This window comes from Mus caroli, chromosome 1 (assembly GCF_900094665.2).
Source record: "Mus caroli chromosome 1, CAROLI_EIJ_v1.1, whole genome shotgun sequence".
NCBI lineage: Eukaryota > Metazoa > Chordata > Mammalia > Rodentia > Muridae > Mus > Mus caroli.
The window spans coordinates 78,785,235-78,808,077 of NC_034570.1; the positions used below are offsets into that span (position 1 = coordinate 78,785,235).

At 48.2% G+C, this 22,843-nt stretch overlaps 1 long non-coding RNA gene across 1 annotated transcript in view; it reads right to left on the reverse strand.

Annotated features, from left to right (window-relative positions):
* Window positions 1-22,589, reverse strand: part of LOC110294640 — a 26,252-nt gene extending 3,663 nt beyond the window's left edge. Inside the window, exons 1-3 of the long non-coding RNA XR_002377960.2 lie at window positions 22,542-22,589; window positions 12,794-12,871; window positions 3,199-3,419 (exon numbers count right to left, since the gene is read on the reverse strand). This is a non-coding gene — a long non-coding RNA (uncharacterized LOC110294640). The remainder of the gene's footprint in view (window positions 1-3,198; window positions 3,420-12,793; window positions 12,872-22,541) is intronic.
* Between the last annotated feature and the right edge of the window lie 254 nt (window positions 22,590-22,843).

The window sequence follows — 22,843 nt, forward strand, 5'->3', positions numbered from 1 at the left end:
TGTGTGTGTGTGTGTGTGAGTGTGTGTGTGTGTGTGTGTGTGTGTGTGTGTGTGTGTGTGTGTGTGTGTGTGTGTGAGATCCTGGCTGTTCCAGAACTTACTAAGTAGATCAGACTGAACTTGATCTTGGAGATCTGCCTGCTTCTGCCTCCTGAGTGCTGGGATGAAAGGTGTGCAGGACCACTGACCAACTTGATCTCTTTTTTTTAAATTCAAAGTGATATGGAAGTATCAGGAAATAGCTTGAATAGACAGGAAGAAGTCTATCTGCCAATGAGTCAAGCAGCAAGAATCAGAACTAACTAAACCCACAAATGAATCCTAGGCACTCAGTAGGACAGACAGTCCCTGGCTACCTAGACAGCACCCTGAGATTCTCCCTCAAAAAAAGAAGAAAAAAGGAAAGGAGAAGAAGAAAAATTGTAAAAATTTTGTTTGTTTGTTTGTTTTTATTTTGAGATATGGTGCCACTGTGTAGTCCTGGCTAGCCTAGTGCTTCCTATGTAGACCAAGCTGGCCTCCAACTTAGACATGCTCCTGACTCTGCCTCTTCAGTGCTAGGATTAAAAGTGTCATTATTTTTTAAAAGTTTGTGCCCAGCTCAAACTTTTTAATAAATAAATAAAAGCAGGTTGGATCCTGCACTTGTATGGCACTACTTGCTTGCCTATCCCTAATCCTGGTCTTTGTTACAATAAAACTTTACTTATAAAATAAGCAGCTACCACATGGGCCAGTTTCCTTATTTGACTTTTTAAAATACTGCATTAAGTATTTATCTTGATCCCTGAGGTCTCAGGTTCTTGCTCAAATCTTGAGTGAATGTAAATGTCTTACTTCCCTTTATCCTGACTCAGGATCTGGGGGGGGAGGGACTCCTGCAGGGCCTCCCAGTGCCCCGACAGCATGCTCTATGGCCCAGGTGGCTGCACCCTACTCGTCTGACCATTTACCCTCACTCCGTCATCTCCAATGTATTTAGTGTTACTCTCAGCCTTTGCATAGAACAAAACATTTCCCACCACCATTTCTTAGCTTTACAGATGTGTAGGTCAGCAACCCTGGGGCTGCGTTCTGATCAGCCTCAGAACTTAGCTGGTCTACTGAATTGTACATTGCAGTCAGTGACCTTTAGATGACTGAGCCCTCAATTCTCCTCCTGTGAGTTTCTAGGGAGGAGGAAGAGGAAGAGAAAGAAGTGGCTGGGTGTGCTCGCAGTAATCTCAGGTTTCCCTGCCGCATGAAGTCAAACTCAAGTACTCTTTAAGTCTCCCCTGGTTTCACTCTTCTCCCATGGACCAAAGCAGGTCACATGCTCAAAGCCTAAGTCAGTATGAGAGGCCACAGATCCAGGCTGCTGACTGAACAGAGAGCATTACTGACCAGCCACCACATAGAAAGTGCAGCCCGCACACCTAACCCTTCTGACAGAACCTGTCAGGGTCGTTTGCCCACCATGCTGCTGCCTCCCTGTTTTCATTCAGCTGAAGAACTGTATCTTCTGGGCTACTGTGTGGGAACATGGAAACACTACCCTACTCCCACAAGTTGCTGTTCATCTTCTAGAAAGTATTCCTGGTCTGAGAGAGAGAGAAACAGACAGACAGACAGACTAGGAGGCTGCTATCCATAAAGTCCTATGAGCATGAGGATAAGTCCACTCCCCAGAACCCAGGTAGGAATACCAGGAGTCATGGCAGCACACATGTGATCCCAGTGCAGAGGGGTTAGACTTGCTCATCTTGCTTGGCGAGGTCCAGACCAGTGAGAGACTTGTCAGAAGAAGAAGAAAGAAGAAAGAAGAAAGAAGGAGGAGGAAGGAAGAAGAAGGAAGAAGAAGGAAGAAGAAGGAAGAAGAAGGAGGGGGAGGAGGAGGAGGAGGAGGAGGAGAAGGAGAAGGGGAAGGGGAAGGGGAAGGGGAAGGGGAAGAGGAAGAGGAAGAAGAGGAGGAAAGAGAGAAAGAAGGAGAGAGCTTGGTGGCTCATGCCTTAATCTCAGCACTGGGTTGGCAGAGGCAGGAGGGACTCTGTGACCAAGACCCAACCTGGTCTACAAAGCAAGTTTCAGGACAGCCAGGGCTACATAGAAAGATCCTGTCCCAAGCAAAATATCAGTATGTACAGAGAACAGTAAACAACACTGGAAGTTATTGACTAGCCTACATGTATGTACATACCATATGCACTTATACTCACACATTTAAACATGTATGCACCTACACATACAGACAGGGGTGGCGCTGGTAAAGAAGACAGGCTCCAGGAGCTGAGAGATGGTTCAGCACTTGCAAATTCCAGAGGACCTAAACTAGGTTCCCACATCAGGAGGCTCACGGTAGCCTATACTCGATGTCCAAGGGACCCAGTACCTTCTTTTGACCTCCATAGACCCCATTCTCTCTCACACACACACACACACACACACACACACACACACACACACAAACACACAAATGCATACACATAATAAAACCTTTTTTTTTAAAGATGAGAGTTTCCAGGGAGATGGGGAGAGGGGTACAGGGGGGCTGTCGCCACAATTAGAACTAGAGACAGGGATGGCTGCCTTTGAGAGTACTTTCCTTACAGGGTTAGCCAGAGGTCCTCAGTACCAGAGCAGACCAAGGCTGCTGGTTGGATGAGAGCTTTGAGCTCTGAGGGCCTGGGGTGGGATTGGCAGGGAAGTTGTAGTAAAGACCATGGATTCAGAACCCTGAGGGTACCTGGGAGCACAGAGCCCACCAGGACCTGGGCAGGGAACAGCGTTAGACTGGAGTGTGTTTGCAAGAGCGTCTTCCTAAATTACCAGGAGTTCTGTGAGCTGGCTTTAACATAGCTCTTACCAGGACTTAAAAGCATGTTATATAACTCAATGCATCCTATTAAAAAACAAGGAGGGGCTGGAGAGCTGGCTCAGTAGTCATGAGCACTCGCAACTCTCGCAGAGGACCTGGTTTTCATTGCTAGCATCTGCATAGTGTCTCATAACCATCCAAAACTCCAGTTCCAGGGGATCCAACACCCTCTTCTGAGCTCTGTGGGCACTGGGCACACACATGCATACGTGTAGACAAAACACTCATACATATAAATCTAAAAAATAATAATAAAAAAATGGACTGAGGATGTAGCCCTGGGTCCGATCTTTAGCACTATAAAAACAGGCGTGACAGCACATACCTGTAATCTCAGCACTTACAGTAGAAGCAGGAGAATCAAAAGTTAAAGATCATCTTCAGCTGAGGGCTTCCTTGGGTTGACTTGGATGTTCCTGCAACACCTTCCTGCTGGCACACTGCCACGCTCACACTTCTGAAGTCTGGTGTCCCAGGCTTCCACCATGAGTCATCGCTTCTTGGGAAAGGAGAGTGTTCATCTGATATGCAATTGGATCCTTGGGACTTCTGTTATGATTCTTGGCTTAGAGAGGAGAGAACAGACTAAAAAAGCAGCAACCAGAAGATGCCCTCAGACTAGCAGCTTCCCAACTAGCCTGAAGCCTGGCAGCAGCAATGTCTTCAAAGACTGAAGGGTCCCAGTGACATAGATCTGAAGGAACAGGGTGGAGACGCAGGTTTGGTGGTGGAAGGGAAGTGTCCTAGTCACTGCTCTACCGCTATAGAGACACCATGATCACAGCAGCTCTTAAAAAGCATTTGATTGAGGCTGGCTTACAGTTCAGAGGTTTGGTCCATTATCATGGCAGGGAGCATGAAGAGAACACTAAGTACTACTTAGTGAGAGGAGAGGAGAGGAGGGGAGGGGAGGGGAGGGGNAGGGAAGGGGAGGGGAGGGGAGGGATGGGGGAGGGAGAGAGGGAGAGGAAGACAGGTCTGGCATGGATTTTTGAAACCTCAAAGCCCACCCCCTAGCGACACACTTCCTTCAACAAGGCCACAATCACTCCAACAAGGACACACCTCCTAATCCTCTAATCCTTTCCAATAGTGCTACTCCCTAGTAACTAAGCATTCAAATATGTGCGCTTAGGGGAGCCAGGATAAAATGTCTTCTTAGCTACAAACAAAATAACAACAAACCAAAAAACAAAACAAAACAAAACAAAACACCAAAGGCAGCCGGGCATGGTGGTGCATGCCTTTAATCCCAGCACTCGGGAGGCAGATTCAAGAAAGATTTCTGAGTTCGAGGCCAGCCTGGTCTACAAAGTGAGTTCCAGGACAGCCAGTTCTATACAGAGAAACCCTGTCTCGAAAAACCAACCAAACAAACAAACAAAAGACAAAAACACCAAAGGCAAAAGCCACCAAAGAAGCCAAAGGACCAAGACACCATCTGGTCCAAAAGTGGTAAGAGAAAGGGACTCCTGGGCGTAAGGCTTGAGTAATGGCTAGGAATTGGCATCCCTTTTGCTCCTGACCTAGGACCTTACCTAGGAACTGTATCACACAGCATATGCCCCCCCAGGAAGAGGGCTATGTCCAGAGTACCAATGGCAAGACACATGGTGACTGTGGGCACTGTCAGCTGAGGCCAAGGTTGGGTCGTGTGACTCCATCTGAGGCTCAGGGTTCAGACTGACTGCGCAGAGTGCAACAAACCTCGACAGAGTAACAGTAACAGCACCCTGCCACAGAAACAGGGAAAGTGACAGTGTCATGAGCATACTGTACTAGAAACAGACAAAGCCATTTGTGTCTTTCCACTGTGTCAGAATTCACTGAGTATCAATAAATTCATGTGGTTTATTGGTTTCCTACCTGGGTAGCCTGGGAAAATGCACCTTTTTTTTTTCTCTGTATAGCCCTGGATTTCCTGGAACTTACTCTATAGCCCAAGCTGGCCTTGAACTCACAAAGATCTATCTCTATCTCCTGAGTGCTAGGATTAAAGATGTGTGCCACCATCTGGCTCTTTATTCCACTCTTATTACTGATACTAACTTTTCATAGCAGACACTACGTAGCAGACCGTCAATATAGTTTTCTACATATATACATATATACATGGATTGTGGGGTAAATACAAGCCAAAGAGGCTGCAGTACAATTCAAGCTGGTTCGAAGTGGGTTGAGAGTCTGTGTTGGTAAGGTAATAATAAACCAGACAGACCAGTGCCAGGAGAAAGCTGCAGGTGGAAACTGGAGAGCTAGAGTCAGCTTTGAGAGCAAAACGACAGAGTTCTGCTGTGAGCTAAAAAAGGCTGGACCAGGTCTGGAGGAGGAATGGGTCGTGTCTGGGCCCAGATGGGAGAACTTGTAGACAGACAGGCAGGTATGTAAGCAGGGAACCTAGCCAAGTCAGAGAGTCCTTGGTCCTTGACACACATACCAGGTATTGGATGTCAGCCAGTGTTGGCCATATTATAAAGTCCAAGCGAAGGAGCTGCACCCCGTTCCTCTCTCCATTGGGTCTGTTGGGTCTTTGTTGGGCCATTTCCCTGATTTTAATATGCACAATTTCAGTTCTTTTCAGGAGTGCTCACTTTCTATTCCCAGGAACGCAGCACTCATCAGTTCCTGCTGGAGGGATGGATGGGCCTAACAGCTCCTGGGACCACCTGGGGTTGCCTGTTTCCTTCTCTCTCAAAACAATCAGAATCTGGCTGTAAAGTAGAATCTTTCAGGCACAGCTTGAAAAATCCTGTTATATTCCATATGGAGTAACTTGGAGTATGGCATAGCTTGACCTCAGCAGCTGGGCAGGGCCCAAATTCCTCTGCAGCCACCACCGAGGCAGCACGGAGGGAATGTTTGCCGTTCCAGTGGCTAGAGTCCAGAGAAGAATGGAGGGAGAGGCCATCTCCACACAGTGCCTTCAAAGAGAATCACTTGGACATCCGGCCCAGATGTACAATGGTGGGAGGAGAGCTCACATATTATGTGACCATTCTGTCCCTCCAGAGGCTGCAAATGGTCAATATGAAGACAAGGATGGGAGGGACGATGGGACCCAAGGCACCATGCCATTCTGTGGAACTGGCCGTTCAGGTTGTCCCGACATGAGCTGAGATCCCAAGATTCCAGAGCAGTCTGAAATCAGGGTGTTCCAGTAGTCATGGTGTTGCCTGAGAACTGTCAACATCAGTCACAGCCTGCCCTGGGGGTTGACTAAGTCGGAGAGGACCCTGCTTTCTGTTTGTTTGTTTGTTTGTTTGTTTTGTATATTCATTGACTGAAGTGTGCACATGTGATCTGCACAACATATATATGGAGGTTTTCAAGAGTTAGTTCTCTCCTTCCACCACGTGGGTCCTAGGGATTAAATTCAGGTTGCCAGACCTGACAGCAGGTGCCTTATCCACGGACCCATCTTGCCTGCCACACTTTCACCCTTGGTGGCAGATGACAGCTGCAGACGCCATGTTTCAAACTCTGAAGGAAGCCACAGGAAGAAGAAAAATAGCCACTCTTCAGAAAGCGACTGTGGTTGCCACTGCTTGTAATAACCCTGACCTGTTCCTGTTCTGCCTCTGCTGCACTGAGCCCTTTTCTTCCTGATTTAAAAAAAAAATTTTTTTTTAATTGGGTGTTGCTTGTTGGTAACGAAAGGATGTGGAACGAAAGCAGCGGTCCAGGTCACTAAGACATTGGTTGCTGCTCAAGCATCACCAGCCACGGTGTTCTCCATCATTCTTACAAACCCACCTTAAATCACACAGTCTGCCATTCTTATTCAAACTTGGTGACATTTGGCTGGAAGGCCAGTTAGTTGGGTCGTCACCAAAAATCCCAGCTGATTTTTTTTTTATGTCAGCAAACACATCTCCCACAAAGTTCAAATACACACTTGTCCTTCATTGTCATGAAAGCAACTTTCCCCCTTCACTTTGACTTAAAAATTAGAGAGGGTACCCTCCTACCCCACAACCATCAAAACTATCACAAGACAAGAATGGGAACAATATGGCCAGTGGTTAGAGAATCCAAGCGTGGCAGGGCCAGGCCATGGTCCACCTGACATTCATGCTTTGTTGATGGATGAGAGTTTCTGATGATGCCCAGGACTCCTGCTGAGTTTTTGTTGGTAATGTTTCTGTTTGTTTGGTTTTTGTGTGTGTGGTTTTTCGGGGTTTTTTTTGTTTGTTTGTTTGGTTGGTTGGTTGGTTTTTTTTTTTTTTTTTTGGTTTGGTTTGGTTTGATTTGTTTTTTCAAGACAGGATTTTTCTGTGTAGCCCTGGATGTCCCGGAACTCACTCTGTAGACCAGTCTGGCCTCAAACTCAGAAATCCGTCCACCTCTGCCTCTCAAGTGCTGGAATTAAAGGCATGCACCACCAGGCTCCGTTTGTTTTAAAGCAGGCTCTCACTAGGTAGCCCAGGCTGGCCTTGAACTCATGAAGGAACCCACCTACCTTCCTGCTGGGCATTTATTTGAAAGACACAAGTGGCCAAATAAAGGTGACTAAGAATTCAAGGCTCACAGTTGCAATTGAACAGACCTTGCCCGATCACTCAGTCTAGCCCAGGATGAGCCACACGGTCACGCTTTTCCTGCCTGGTAGTTTGTACAAGCAAGTACTGCTAGAATGGTAGGCTCCATGATTAGTGGCCCAAGGTGGGGACAGGCTGATGCGGAAATGCCTCTGCTGGGGCTTATGTTCCTCTGAGGTAGCCTTGTTGCAAGGCCCTGCTCCTCCACCCTCTCCCTGGTTGGTTTACAAGGATCAGACCCTGAAGCAAGTCACCTCAGCACCCCTTGAGACAGACTCAACACCGAACCTTGAACCTTACAGCAATGGAGTTCACTACATGAGGAGGGGGTGCTGTCGGAGCCTGGCCCATGCTCAAAGCTGAAGTGTGTGTGTGTGTGTGTGTGTGTGTGTGTGTGTGTGTAATATTATTCCTGGCTGGCCTGGAACTTGCCTTGTAGACTAGGCTGGCTTCAAACTTACGTAGATTCACCTGCCTCTACCTCCTGAGTGCTAGAAGGAGACTAAAGGTGTGCACCACCACACCCGGCCATTAGTATATACATTTTAAATTATAGTTTCATTGATTTTGCATGCATGTTATGTGTATAGCCAGAAGTGTGCCTTGGTACACGTGTGAGGGTCCAAGAGAAGAAAACCAACGGGAGTGGGCTCGACTCTTCGGCCACGCAGGTCAGCTCGGTGACAAGCTCCTTTACCTTCTTAACCGTCTTGACAGCCATGTCGCTACATCGTAACTAATAAGTAGAAACTGCACAAGCACGGGGCACAGTGTGGCATTCAGTACACATAAACGACGTCTACCCAGCAGATTTTACGCTGGCAGGGGGTAGCTGGTCCAGCTCCTTTGAAATATTCAGTGAAGTCTGTAACTGTAGTCATCCTATTAACTATGTTCTCCCTAGCCAACCATAGCTGAACCACCCACCATCCCTCTAAACATGCTCTTTTCCAAAGCTTTATCATCTGGGACAATTAACTCTGTGTTTAAAGTCCAACTATGATAACCAGGAAAAAAGTCATTACTACAATCAATGTAGGCCATCAGGTCACACACAGGGACCAACGTCATTCCCGAGGGCTTTTCATGCTCTCTCCTGACCTCCTCCTTCTGCCTCTCACCCTATGGCAAGCAACTCATCTTTGTCACTATGAATTTGTCTGCATTTTCTAGAGTTTTGTGCATATAATCACAGAACATGTGCTGCTGCTCCTCCTCCTCCTCTTTTTTATTTTATTTTATTTTTTTAAGACGGGATTTCTGTGTGTAGCTCTAGCTATCCCAAATTAAATTTTCTCTATAAACCAGGCTGGCCTCAAGCTCAGAGATTCTGCTTCTGTCCCCCACCCCCCCCCCCGCCCTCCTCACCGCCCCCGCCACGCCCCTTCCTCCCCCATCCCTACCTCCTGAGTACTGGGTGTAAACCACCACTCCCTGGTGCTTTTTTTCTTTTTTCACTCATGATAATTCTTTTGAGATCCTTGGTATAGCATGAATTGATAATTGGTCCCTTATTATTGCTTAGCATACACTGCACAGGTATACTGCAATGGTGTAGAGTCGTGTGTCATTCCAGGAAAAGGGAGCATTAGGCAATTTCATCATTGCCTGAACATTAAGAAATGTGTTTACAGCCGGGCATGGTGGCGCACGCCTTTAATCCCAGCACTCGGGAGGCAGAGGCAGGCGGATTTCTGAGTTCGAGGCCAGCCTGGTCTACAAAGTGAGTGCCAGGACAGCCAGGGCTACACAGAGAAACCCTGTCTCGAAAAACCAAAAAAAAAAAAAAAAGAAATGTGTTTACACAAACCAAGACAATCATAATCACTAAGCCAGAACCCCCCCCCCAGCCCCAGCCCCACCCCCACCCCCACTGAACTAGCAGATTCCTTGTTGACTAAAATATCAGGGTGACCATCGCTGGCTGCTACAAAAAAAAAACAAAACAAAACAAACAAACAAAAACCTTGTCAGGCTTGGTGGCCAACAACTATAATCCCAACAGAGGACCAAGAGTTTGAGACCAGCCTGGGCTACCTAGGGAATCTAAGGCTAGACCAGACTACAATATCAAAACTCTGACTCAAAAATAAAGTATGGCCTGGAGGCACACACCTGTAAACTCAGTTACAAAGGAGGCCAAGGCAAGAGATCAGTGTAAACTCCATAATAAATTCCAGGCCAGCCAAGGCTACATAAAAAGAGCCTGTCTCAAGTGAGTAAGACGGCCAGCAGGTCCTGTCACCAAGGCTGACAACCTAAGTTCCATCCCTAGAACCTGCGAGGTCAGAGGAGAAGCCAGCTCCAAGCTCTACACAAACACCTCCGCACACGCGCCTACCACACACAGTTTCCACAAACACCTCCGCACACGCTCCCACCACACACAGTTTCCACAAACACCTCCGCACAGGAGCCCACCACACAGTTTCCACAAACACCTCCGCACACGCGCCCACCACACACAGTTTCNCGCGCCCACCACACACAGTTTCCACAAACACCTCCGCACACGCGCCCACCACACACAGTTTCCACAAACACCTCCGCACACGCGCCCACCACACAGTTTCCACAAACATTCCGCACAGGAGCCCACCACACACAGTTTCCAGATGTGTACCGAGTCACATTCCCACTAGGACTGTATGAGCCATCCAGCCGCCACACAGCACATTTAACTCAGTCGCCTCTCAGGTCTACACTACATCGGCTTTAACTCACATCGCCTCCCTAGTGGTGAACAATGTTGAGTGGATGCCATCTGTGTATAGCTGCTCTGTTCCCGTTGAAGGGTCCATTGACACTTTTCCTCTTTTGGATTTTACCTAACACTGGTTGTCATCCAAGGATGGCCTCAATTTAACTCAGGACGCAGGCCTGAGTTTCCACTCCTCCTCCCTTAACCTCCCAAGTCCTGGGCTTACAGTCAACACCATGAGGGAGCTGGTTACAGGCCCCAGAACTTCATGCACCGTAGGCAGACATTTTACCAACAGATCCACATCTCTAGCCATTCAAATATTTTTTTCCCATTTTTTTTTACTTACTTTGTTGGTCAATTTTATTATTTTATTGGGTTTTTAAAATTGGGCTAGTGAAATGGCTCAGCAGGTAAGAGCACTGACTGCTCTTCCGAAGGTCCTGAGTTCAAATCCCAGCAACCACATGGTGGTGGCTCACAACCACCCATAATGAGATCTGACACCCTCTTCTGGAATGTCTGAAGTCAGCTACAGTGAACTTATGTATAATAATAAATAAATCTTTTTTAAAAATTAGGATCATACATAAGTGTTCTTTATTCCTTTCTAAGATTGGGCATTGGATTCCCCAGAGCTAGAAATATAGATGATTATGACCCACTTGACATGGATGCTAAGAGCTGTACTCTCTCTCTTTTTTAAAAGATATTTTCTTTACATTTCAAATGTTATCCCCTTTCCTAGTTTCCCCTCCAAAAACCCCCATCCCCTCCCCCTGCTCCCCAACCTACTCCTGCTTCCTGGCCTAGGCATTTCCCCTATACTGGGGCATCAAGCCTTCACAGGACCAAGGGCCTCTCCTCCCATTGATGACCAAATAGGCCATCCTCTGCCACATATGCAGCTAGAGCCACGAGGCTCTCCCTGTGCTTTCTTTGATTGGTGATTTAGTCCCAGGGAGCTCTGGTGTTAAAGGGAGCTCTGAGGGTACTTGTTAGTTCATATTGTTGTTCCTCCTAGGGGCTCCTAGGTCCCTCCTAGGGGGCTGTTCCTCCTAGTTCCTCCTCTGAACTCTTAACAGCAAGTGCTCTTAACTTCTGAACCATCTTTTCAGCTCCTTTGGACCTTTCTCTAGCTCCTTCATTGGGGAACCTGTGTGCCGTCTAATGGATGGCTGTGAGTATCCACTTCTGTATTAGTCAGGTACTGGCAGAGCCTCTAGGGAGACAGCTATATCAAGCTCCTGTCAGCAAGCACTTGGTGGCATCTGCAATAGTGTCTGGGTTTAATGGTTGTATATGGGATGGATCCCCAGGTGGGGCAGTTTCTGGATGGCCTTTCCTTCAGTTTCTGCTCCACACTTCGTCTCTGTAACTCCTGGTCCTCTGAACTCTTAACAGCAAGTGCTCTTAACTTCTGAACCATCTTTTCAGACTTGTTTGTTCTTGATCATAACAGTCAGAATTGTGTTTCTCTCTCTCTCTCTCTCTCTCTCTCTCTCTCTCTCTCTCTCTCTCTCTCTCTCTCTCTCTCTCTCTCTCTCTCTCTCTCTCTCTCTCTGCCAGGCTGGCCTCAAACCCACAGCACTTTGCCTACCTCTGCCTCTTGAGTGCTGGGGCTAGAGGTGTGGCCATCACACCCAGACAAAATTATCCTTTAGAAGTGTCTTCTCCAAGACCAGACTGCACTGGCCTTCTCATTTTAACTAAGATGCTTTTCAGAGCTGAACTTCTAGATTTCAATGGAATCCAGTTCATCAGGGTGTTTTGGGTACCATATCCAAGAAATGTTCATTTCCCTCCTGTGCCTGGCACCAAGTCTGTATGCCCTCCTTGCTCAGTCAGTGGGTGTGAATAACAGAGCAAGGGATGAAGCAGGAAGCAGGAAAGAGACATGGATGAACAGGGATTACAGGGTCTCTGGGGAAGATCCCAGAGGGATTCCTCCTTTTTTTTTTTTTTCTTTTTTCATTTGAACCCAGGGCTTGTATATATGAGACACATGCTCTACCAATGGAGTCACATCCCCAAACCCACACTGCTTCTTAAGAGGCTCTTAAGAGACAAAAGCTAGTTCGGCCTTATGATCCCACAAGTAGGTTAGAGGCAGACTTCAGATTCCAGAGGGAGCCCTGGGGGAAGACTGTGAGAAGCAAGGGAAAGCGGGGTGCTCTGAACCTCTGATCTCCTGTCAGGAAGTAAAAGATGACATCTCTCTGCTTTATATAGTCCTCTACCTCTCCCCTCCGATTCTTCATTTCCAGATTTATTTTTAACTCTGTGTATATGTATGTGTACTATAACACTAAAAGTAATGTGTGTGTATGTATATGTATATAATATTATGCATGTGTATGTATGTATGGGGATGTGCACAGGAACGGAGGTGACTGCAACAGTCAGAAGAGGGTGTCAGGTCCCTGGAGCTGGGGTTACAAGTGGTTGTGAGCCTCCTGACATGGGCTGGGAACCAAACCCTGGCCCTCTTCCATAACCAACTATACTCTTAGTAGCTCAGCTATCTCTCCAGCACCCCCCCCCAATTTTTCTTTCAAACAGGGTCTCATGTAGTACAGGCTAGCCTCACATTCACTTCCTTGAACTAATCTTCCCCCCCACCAGCTAAGGGCTGGGATGGTGCCAACCTATAGCCCCTCCCCTTCCATCTTTCTCCCCCCTCCCCTCTTCCCTTTTCACCTGTTTGTAAACTTTGTCTCTTCTCTGTGAGCTCTCAGCTCATGTCTGTCCTAGGGTCTTCCTGGCTTCTCCTGTGACCTTGCAAAAAATAGTCCAGGATTCTATATGTAGTGAGCTAGCTTTAGTCTTTTGTGTTCTGTTGTTACCTGTATTCCCCTTACAAATGGCTTCCTGTGTCTTAACCAAACCACCAGAGAATATTCGCAGATGTTTGTTTGTTTTCGAGACAGGATTTCTATGTATAGCTTTGGCTGTCCTGGAACTCACTCTGTAGACCAGGCTGGCCTCGAACTCAGAAATCCACCTGCCTCTGCCTCCCAAGTGCTGGAATTAAAGGCATGTGCCACCCACTGCCCAGCCTTCACAGAGACTTTTAATGCTTCCTTCTTCAGTGACCTCAGACCTGCTAGGGAGGACCGAGGGTTCACCCTGGCAAGGAAGATGGGATTTCTGATAAAGCGTCCTCAGATCTTTGAAGGTTCAAAGGTCCTAGAGGGATTTTTGCTGTCCTTAAGTTCTGGGTATTTTGTTGCCACCCAATATGCCAGAGCAGGCTAAGACAGACAGGTAAGGAAACAGTTTACAATAGCACCATCATCTTGAAATCCTGAGTGGGGGTTTATCAAAGCACAGATGACAAATTCTTGGCTCCTGGAACCAAACCAGGAGAGAGAGGCTCAGCATGGGGCATGTTCCAAGTTCCTCATGCAGCATATCCATTGATTACAACATGTAGCTTAAAACAGCACGCCTCTTTGAATCTCTCTCTCTCTCTCTCTCTCTCTCTCTCTCTCTCTCTCTCTCTCTCTCTCTCTCTCTCTCTCTCTCTCTCTCTCTCTCTCTCTCTCTCTCTCTCTCTCTCTCTTCCCCCTCCCCCCATACACAGCACTGGTTATAATCTTATATTATCAGAGCAATTGACTCTCTGAATCAGATTTTATATGATTGAAATCAAAGAGTCAACCCTGAGGGTTACTAGGCTGGTCACCCTCTTGGGTGTGACAACTGAAACTCTAAGGCCTCAGTTCCTCCAGACCGTTGTGCAGGGCAGGGTTCCTGAATTCTTCCAGGTATCCACAGAAGTCATCCTGGGTTCCTTGTGACCTCTCTGGTCCAGTCTAGGTGTACCTACCTTCAGGAAAGAGAGAGGCCACGGTCCTCACCTGCTCTGGCCTCTGTCTTTCTACTCTTTTGTTTGTTTGTTTGGTTGTTTTTTTGTTTTTTTGAGACAGGGTTTCTCTGTGCAGTCCTGGCTGTCCTGGAACTCACTCTGTAGATCAGGCTAGCCTCGAACTCAGAAATCCACCTGACTCTGCCTCCCAAGTGCTGGGATTAAAGGCGTGCGCCATCACGGCGGCCGGTTCCTGATCTTTTTAATTTTTAAAAAATGTTTACGCATATGAGGGTTTGCTTGCATATATGTTGTGCACCATGTACATATCTGATACTTATAGAAGCCAGAAGAGGCCGTTGATCCTCTGGAACCGGAGTTACAGACTGTTGTGAGCCACTATGTGGGTGCTGAGAACTGAACCCAGGTCTTCTTCAAGAACATCCAGTGCTCTTAACTGCTGAGCCATCTCTCCAGTCCCAAGGTTCATAATTTTAATGTAGGCCTCTTGCCAGTAGGCTAACATAGGGTCAGGTTCTGGGTCCTAGGTGAACATCTTTGCTTGTGGCCACAGGGCTTCTGGTACAGGAGTCAAGCCCTGCTCTACCTATTCTCTCTCCTTTTTGTGTATGCTGTTTCATTCTGTCCCCTGCAGCCAAGAGCCAGGAATATAAGAGATCTTCTTCCAGGATATTGAGTTGCATAATCAGTGAGTAAAGGTACTTGCTGCCAAGGCTAAGACATGAGTAGGTCCCAAGAGTTCATATGGTAAAAGGAGAGAATGAATTCTTACTGGTTGTTCTCTGACCCCATAGCATTCTATGGTACATGTCCACATACACACACAACACACACAAACACACTTATAAATGTAACAAAAAAGTTTTGTTTTGTTTGTCTTTTAAGACAGGTTTATTTGTGTAGCTCTGGCTGTCCTGGGACTCACTCTATAGACCAGGCTGGCCTCAAACTCACAGAGATCCACCTCCTTCTTCCTGAGTACTGGGATTAAAGGCATGCACCACTACCACCTAGAACAAAATGTTGTTTTAAATTATACTTATCAGGGCTGGAGAGATGGCTCAGTGGTTAAGAGCTCTGACTTCTCTCCAGAGGTCCTGAGTTCAAATCTCACAACCATCTGTAACAGGATCCGATGCCCTCTTCTGGTGTGTCTGAAGACAGCTACAGTGTGTGTGTGTGTGTGTGTGTGTGTGTGTGTGTGTGTGTATAGTAAATAAATAAGTCTTTTAAGAAAAATTGTACTTATCAGAGAACAGTCCACTTTAAACACCCAAGGCTGAGCCCTGGCTGTCCATCACGCTAAGCACGCACACTCTGGGCAGGAAAGGCAGAAATGCCAGTCAAGACCCCTGCAACTCCAGCCAGACCCAGAAGCCCAGAGGCCAGTGCTGAGACTACAGGCTCTGTTAGGTACTAGGTACAAGGTACAAAGCCTGAGGTTTGGAGCCATCGTCACAAGGTACCATCTGTGGCCTCTTCTCCAGGTGTGTGGAGGTTGCTCTTTCACACTTCACCACAATTCTATCAAATGAAATCACTGAGATCTTTCCAGACTATTGGCCTGGGATACAGTTATATACATTACCTTGCTCTAAGTCTCATTGTATTTCTCTGTAAGATGGAAATCAGAATAATCTTTGCCCGGCCTGCCTAGTTAAGGGTTTTATGGGAAGGAGATAGGAGGCTAGAATATGGAGAGGATTCTGTGTGTGTGTGTGTGTGTGTGTGTGTGTGTGGTGTGTGTGGTGGGAGAGACAGACAGACAGACAGACAGACCAAGAGACACCTAGCATAAGCACACTGTAGAGCCTAAAAGGCATGCATCTCTGGGTACTTCAACTCTCCAGCCCACCCCTCATCTCTCTGGCTAGATATTTGGCTGGCTGTCATGGGAACAAGGCCGTCCAGAATGCACCTGGTCCGGGCTCTGGTCTGAAAAGGCAGCCATTCAAGGTTGGCTTGGCCAGGAGCCTTGTGATGAGAGATGGGGGCCCTGTGCTCTGGAGGGAAGGAGGCCCATGTGGCCTCAGTGTGGAGCTGAGCTGTCAGCCTGGGGGGGTGGTAGGCTGGTTAGGAGGGGGAGGGGTCTCAAAGGGAAGACTGAGCTAGTGTTTAAGGCCTAGGACTGAAAGGCGGCTGTTGTGCCCCATGCTAGCTGCCTGGCAGGCAGGCTTGTGACTCATCGGTGGCCAGAGGAGGGTGCAGCCTGGGCCCAGCTGGCCATGACAGGGGGCTCACTGCCCACCTGCATGTGAATGTATGTCGGTATAAGTTGGAACATGTATGTTAGTGCTGAGGCTACCTATGTGCCTGGGCTTTTAGGACCCCTGGCAGTAGCCACATCCTGTCCTCTTCTGACTGTGGCTGTGGCAAGTCTGCCCTCCTCCCAGTCAGGGTCTTTTGAAGTGGCCAACATCCCCGCCCTCCATCCTATGCTTCCCTGCCGGGTGCTGCCCAGCAGAAAGGGCTGTCCTCAGTCTCTAATTGTACCCTCTGTGGTAGGACAAAGAGGGGAGGGACAGATAGCTTGTTAAAGTGATGCTAGCCATTCTAAGCCGATTTGTAAAGGCCATCAGGAATTCATTCCATTTCGAAGGAAGGCAGGGTACTGGGGAACCACAGGGAGGCAGGCTTAAAGGTTCATGGGTAGAACCAGGGGTCCTGGAGCAGGAGTTGAGGACCTGGGGGTGATAGAAGAGGCTACACAGGACCTATTGGGTCCCAAGCCTATTCCCAAGGGCCTGCCAGGCAAGGTTTCATTGTAACAAAACAGCTGGTCACAGACAAGTGTATATTTATGGGTAAGCAAGTTTCCCAGAACTTTGTGTGTATGTGTATGTGCTCAAGTGTGTGCCTACCCATGAGTAGTTTTCTACATGTCTCTGAATATTTGTGTATTCATGTGTAGCTTGATCTTACTGTACATGTGAGTGTCTGACTACATGTGTTGACAGTCTGTGTCATATGCACATTTATGTGTTTTTTTTTTTTTAAGATTTATTTATTATGTGTAAGTACACTGTAGCTGTCCTCAGATACTCCAGAAGAGGGCATCAGATTTCGTTATAGATGGTTGTGAGCCACCATGCAGTTGCTGGGATTTGAACTCGGGACCTTCGGAAGAGCAGTCGGCGCTCTTAACCACTGAGCCATCTCGCCAGCCCCCTATGTGGTTTTATATATGTCAGTGTGTGATGGTGCATTTGTGTATCTGCCTGTGTGAGAGAGAATGTTTGTGTGTATGTGCGCCCTACCTAGAGGAGCTGGGGTTCAGCTCCAAGACTCAGGCCATACCAGGAACCTACCACCCATCAGCCCTCCACTCCTTCCTGGCCCTCCCTGTCAGGTTTTTTTCTGCTTTGCTGCCCCTGGATCCTTTAAGCTCTGTCCCCTGAGTGGCAGACCAGCTCCACTTCCACTTAACTGCCACCCCATACCCACAAAGCCATGGGTGGCCTTGGCTGCCCACACACTAGCCGGCTTGTGCTCGAGCACTGGAAGGGACCAGAAAGCTGCTCAGCTCCAGAGCTACTGTGTCCATCTTCTCCTGGCCCAGGGTTCCTCCCCAACCCAGAAAGAGGTGTCTAGACAGCATGAAGCAGCTGTCCACACTGCACTGCCCTCCTTCTTCCTGGGCTCTGCATCTGAGAAGTTTGTCTTACAGGCTAGCCAGCGAGTCCTGGAGGCTTGGCCTAAGTGACACACATGGCTGGGACATCTCCAAAGTTTCTGAGTGAACCTCTGACTGAGCAGAGTTTTTAAGATTGGCAGAATCAGAGCTGGGTGTGATGGTGCACGCCTTTAATCCCAGCACTTGGGAGGCAGAGGCAGGTAGATGAATTTCTGAGTTCGAGGCCATCCTGGTCTACAGAGTGAGTTCCAGGATAGCCAAGGCTACACAGAGAAACCCTGTCACGGGTCAGCGGTGGCGATGCACGCCTTTTGTTCCAGCTCTTGGGAGGCAGAGAGAGACAAGGGGAACTCTGAGTTCCAAGCCAGCCTGGTCTACAGAGTGAGATCCAGGACAGCCAGAGAAACCCTGTCCTCAAAAATCTACCCTCTGGAAGGGGGAGGCAGTCTTCTTTGAAGGCTCTACCCACCTCAGCTGTTCCCAGGGGCTGCCAATTTCAGGATCTCGTGCCATGCATAGAATGGAAATTATGACCCAGAACTGGCCAATGATGCTACCCTAACCCTGGGATGTGCTCACTGGCCTAGGGTGGGACACATGACACTACCGAGAGAAACCAGAATCCCTCCCTGGGATTTTATATGAGGAAGTGGAAGTGGGGTGAAGTGATAAGTGCCTAAGGGCATCTTCTTGTAAAAGGACAGGATGGCCATAAAGTCACAAAGTGTTGGTGGTATTTCTATTATATATGTTAACAAGTTACTTTTGCTTCAGCTACTTAAGACTTGGGACTTACTATCACTTAAAGCCACTGCTGGCCAGAGGTGGCACACATCCTTTAATCCCAGCACTTGGGAGGCAAAGGCAGGCAGATTTCTGAGTTCAAGGCCTGGTCTATAGAGTGAGGATTGAATTCCAGGACAGCCAGGGTTATACAGAGAAACCCTGTCTTGAAAAGCCAAAAATAAATAAAAAATAATAAAAAAAAATAATAGTAAGGTCTGAAGAATCCTGGATTATTTCTTGCCTGAGCCACATGCTTGGTCTTCAAGATGCCAGAGCTACTTTGCCTGGCTCACAACATCCTTCATGGTCCCTTCTTGGCCCTCTCAGATCCCACCTAGATGTCTTACTGCCAGTGTCCACTCTCAAACTCCACTGTCTCTACCACCACCTACTTCCTCAGCTCCCTGGCCCCAGTCTCTTCCACAGCTACTTCCCTGTCTGTCTGCCTCTCCCCAGCCTCACAGGAAGGCTTGTCTCTCTTCAGGTCCTTACTCAAAGCTGGCCAGCAGGGCTCGGGAGTGCACCAGGAAAATGGCTGGAAAACCAGAGCGCTGCTCTCTTCCTCTAAGGCTTCCCAAGGAGCTCGCCTCCGTCTGGCCTTGGGACCAGCACTGGGAAACCCTGTCTGTCACTCAGTTCTGTCACCTCCTTGATTGCTGAGGCTTAGCTCCATGAGGACAATCCAAGGTCACCTTGGGTTCCCTAGAGCTGGCACAAGTTGCCTCACTTCCTCCATTCCTGACTCCTTCCCCTGTGATCTACATTTCTTTGGAGTCTAGTCTTCCTTTGGGTCCTGTGCACACACACACATGCTCTGTCAGAACCATAGAGGACCATGTTTTATTGAATAACAAATTCTCAGAGTGAAGAAGTTTCACTGAGGGCAATTCATTAGCTTGTTCCACTCTCCTCCCTAGCCTTGGCTGAGGAAAACACAGATTCTTTCATTCCAACCTTAATTACTAATATTAATTAACTCAGGTCATACATTACAGACCTCCTAGCAAATCTATGTATATGGGTATAGTTGTAAGCTACAGAATTGCCACTAAAGTTTAAGATGTCTCAGCAGGCCTGGGTCCTCCCTTTAAGTCAGAGGCCAAGAAGGAGGCAAGGAGTTGGACTTTAAAGCATGGGGCGTCCTCCATTTAGATCTAGTTGAGACTCTTGGAAGATAAAGCTCTGAAGGAGTTTCAAAGCAGCCTAAGAGACAGAAGCTGATAGGAACACAAAGAGAGTTGGGCTGGGGGTAGAGAGGTGAGATAGTAACGCACCAGGCTGGAGAGGCGCAGGAGCTGCCACTGACAGTTACCACCACAGAGCCTGGCTGCTGGCAGAGCAGAGTTGAGCCTCAACGTTGAGTCTTGCATCAGGGGTGAGGATCTAGACCAGTCCAGAAGGATGGACAGATGGATGGCAGGTCCAGATGGACAGGCAGATGGAAAGATAGCAGTTCAAGGAGGGTGTGTCAACATCAGGGAGTAAGCCAAACTGAAGGCCCTGAACAGTCAGAAATTCTGTCAGTCCACTGACATAAAACCCAGATGATCAGGTGACAGACAGGTCAGTGGGACCAAAGCCCATGGCAGGGTTGGGGGCCTGTCCCTTCGTGGGGTCCAGGTGGCAGTGTTCCACCGTTTCCTCTGTCTGTTGTGTGCCTTAAGTCCTCAGGCCTCATTTTCCTGAGAGGACTGTGCTCATGCGCTCACATGGTCCCAATTTACTTTGATAAATATAAAGGGCGACACCCTTCCTACTTATAGGAATAAGTTATTTATCTGCCTGCATCTCATGTACGGCAGCATTTGTACTCAAAATGAAGCCAAAAGCTTCTTGTAAAATAGTGCCTCTCAGGGCAAGGTGCAGCCTGTAAAATACTGCTATATACAATATGGAGGGACTTAGGGCAGAGACTGTCTGCTCTCAACACATTAGCTAAAGGAAATCCCAAGAATTCAACTAGACTCGTATGTGTAAGATACCCCAGGCTCCAAGGATTCTCCCTGCTCTCCCCTGCTCTCCCATCTCCTCCTTGCTCCTTCTTGGGCCCCTGACTTACAGAGAGGACCTCTGTCTGTAAGATGGTTCAGCAGTTGTATCTTACCTGTCAGCCTTATGTCATATATAGACACACATACCCACACACCACATACATACATACACACATACATACACATACAATATATACATACATATATACATAAACACACATACATACACAATAAATATATAAGTGTACATTTAACATTGAAATAATAAAGGGGAGCCAGCCTCCAAGGAAATATGTCCCCTCTGTTCATCCCTTAGTATTCCCCGGCTCCAGATCCTGCCTCCTGTGCCTCCATGTGGGGGAGACCGCTTACCTGTGGGGACTCTGCCAGTGCTGACTTGAATGGCATCCCTGGATTCTCCCTGACCCCTTCAGCACCACCCTGGACTGTGTCAGGTTCTCAGTATTGGACTCCTATGAGGACCAGAGGTTCCACTCTCACACTTTTGTTTGTTTCTTTCTTTGTTTTTGCTAGACAGGGTTTCTCTGTGTAGGTAGCCCTGGCTGTCCTGGAACTCACTCTGTAGACCAGTATGGCCTCAAACTCAGAAATCTGCCTGCCTCTGCCTCCCAAGTGCTGGGATTAAAGGCTCAGTATGTGGGCACACTGTAACTGTCTTCAGACACACCAGAAGAAGGTATCAGATGCCCCTTACAGATGGTTGTGAGCCACCATGTGGTTGCTGGGAATTGAACCCGGGTCCTCTGGAAGAACAGTCACTGCTCTTAACCACTGAGCCATCTCTCCAGCCCTCACTCTCAACACTTTCTCATCAGATATCATCTCAGACCCAGACTTACCCACTGCAAACTTCTAGAACAAAATGCAAAGCAGGCGTCCTACCACAGTTCTGAGCTTGGAGAAACTCCTTTCAAGGTCTGCATAGGAAAACATGTCAGGACAATTCTCAAGGTCACCCTGACCAACAGCTAGCCCTGAAGTCACAAAGGACACATCATAGAAAGTTCCGGACTAGGGTAGTGCTCCACAGAGCTGGTCTGGCATGGACAGAGGAGCCATGCAATTTTTTTTCTTGTCAGGCAACTCTTTTCCTACCAGCCAATGACCTCTTGACTGCCCCTGCGCTGCCTCACTGGCCTCCAGCTGTGAGTGTAGACAGCTAAATTTGAAGCCCCAGCTGTGGCTACCCCTAGAGTGTAACACTCACTAAAACGAATTCACATGCCCTCAACAGCTCCAGGCTGAATTAAAGTGACTGCAGCTGACGGGGCTTGTTAGTCCTTCGGCCACTAGCTCCAAGTCTCTGCCCATGGCAGACTCTCTCCAAGGTGCCCATGGTTCTTTACTTTCTACTTCCCTGTTCTTTCTGACCCAGGGCAGCCTCTACATTGTCCCGCAACAATACCTACCCAATATGCCCTCTCATGGGTCAGTTCTCCCTCCATCTTAAGTCTCTGCAGGCCTAATGGGGAGGGAGAGGTCACAGGGAGAGGGAAATGGGAGCTGGGGAGAGCAAGTTATCCAAAGAAGGAGTAGGGAAGGAGAAAAGGGTGTTTCTTGGTGTACTTCTATATGCCAGGTCACTGAGCACCCCTTCTGGGGCAGCAAGAGAACGGTTCAGAAAGTGACTTGCTGGTTTAGGGACTCTATTCAATCCCTTCTCCCACCCACACCAATGCTTCCTGGAACTGCAGTCTCCTCCCACTGAGCTCTCACCACAGCATGGGGGGCAGTGGCAGAGTCCACTGGCAGACTGGCTTTGCTTAGCCACTCCAGTTGTTCCGAGACAGTCCCTAGCCGGCTGCTATGCCCTCGTGGCTGGACAGGTGGAGGGGGTCAGACTAAGGAAGCCCAATGGTGGGGGTGGGGAGTCACTGTGGTTCTGAGTAGCAATGGGGACCTGTGGCTCAGTGAAAGCAGAAGAGGGTGACACTGGAAAGTGACCAGAGCCTGGGGAACACACACGCACACACACGTGCTAGGACTCATGTACTTCATTGTTACACATTTCCCCATTCTGAATTCACAGACCAAAAGATCTTTGACAAACTGACCAGTTCAACTGAAAAACCCAAGGTGACCTTGGGCAGTTCCCCCGCTTCCCTTGCTTCCCTGTTCCCTTGTGGTCCCAGGATCCCCTGGGATAGGTCAAATATTAGTGATCATAATATCAAAAGCACCCACCTGTCATAAGGCTCAGCGTGTAGGGGACACTGGTGTGTCTGCTTCCTCTGCGTCATCTCACATAACTCTGCATTGGCAGGAAATTGAGGTCTCAAGAGGACAAGCCATCTGCCCCCCAGTAGCAGCCAGGAAGTGGGGAAAACTGGCCCAACCCCCAACCCTCTGGCACTCAGCTCTCAATTCACAAGCCCTTACCAGAAACACCTGTGTCCACCTTCATCTACACCTGGAGAAATGCCACACTGGGGTGAAGGGTGAATCAGAGGCCAAGAGGGCTGGTTTCCCGCAAGGCACCTTGTGGA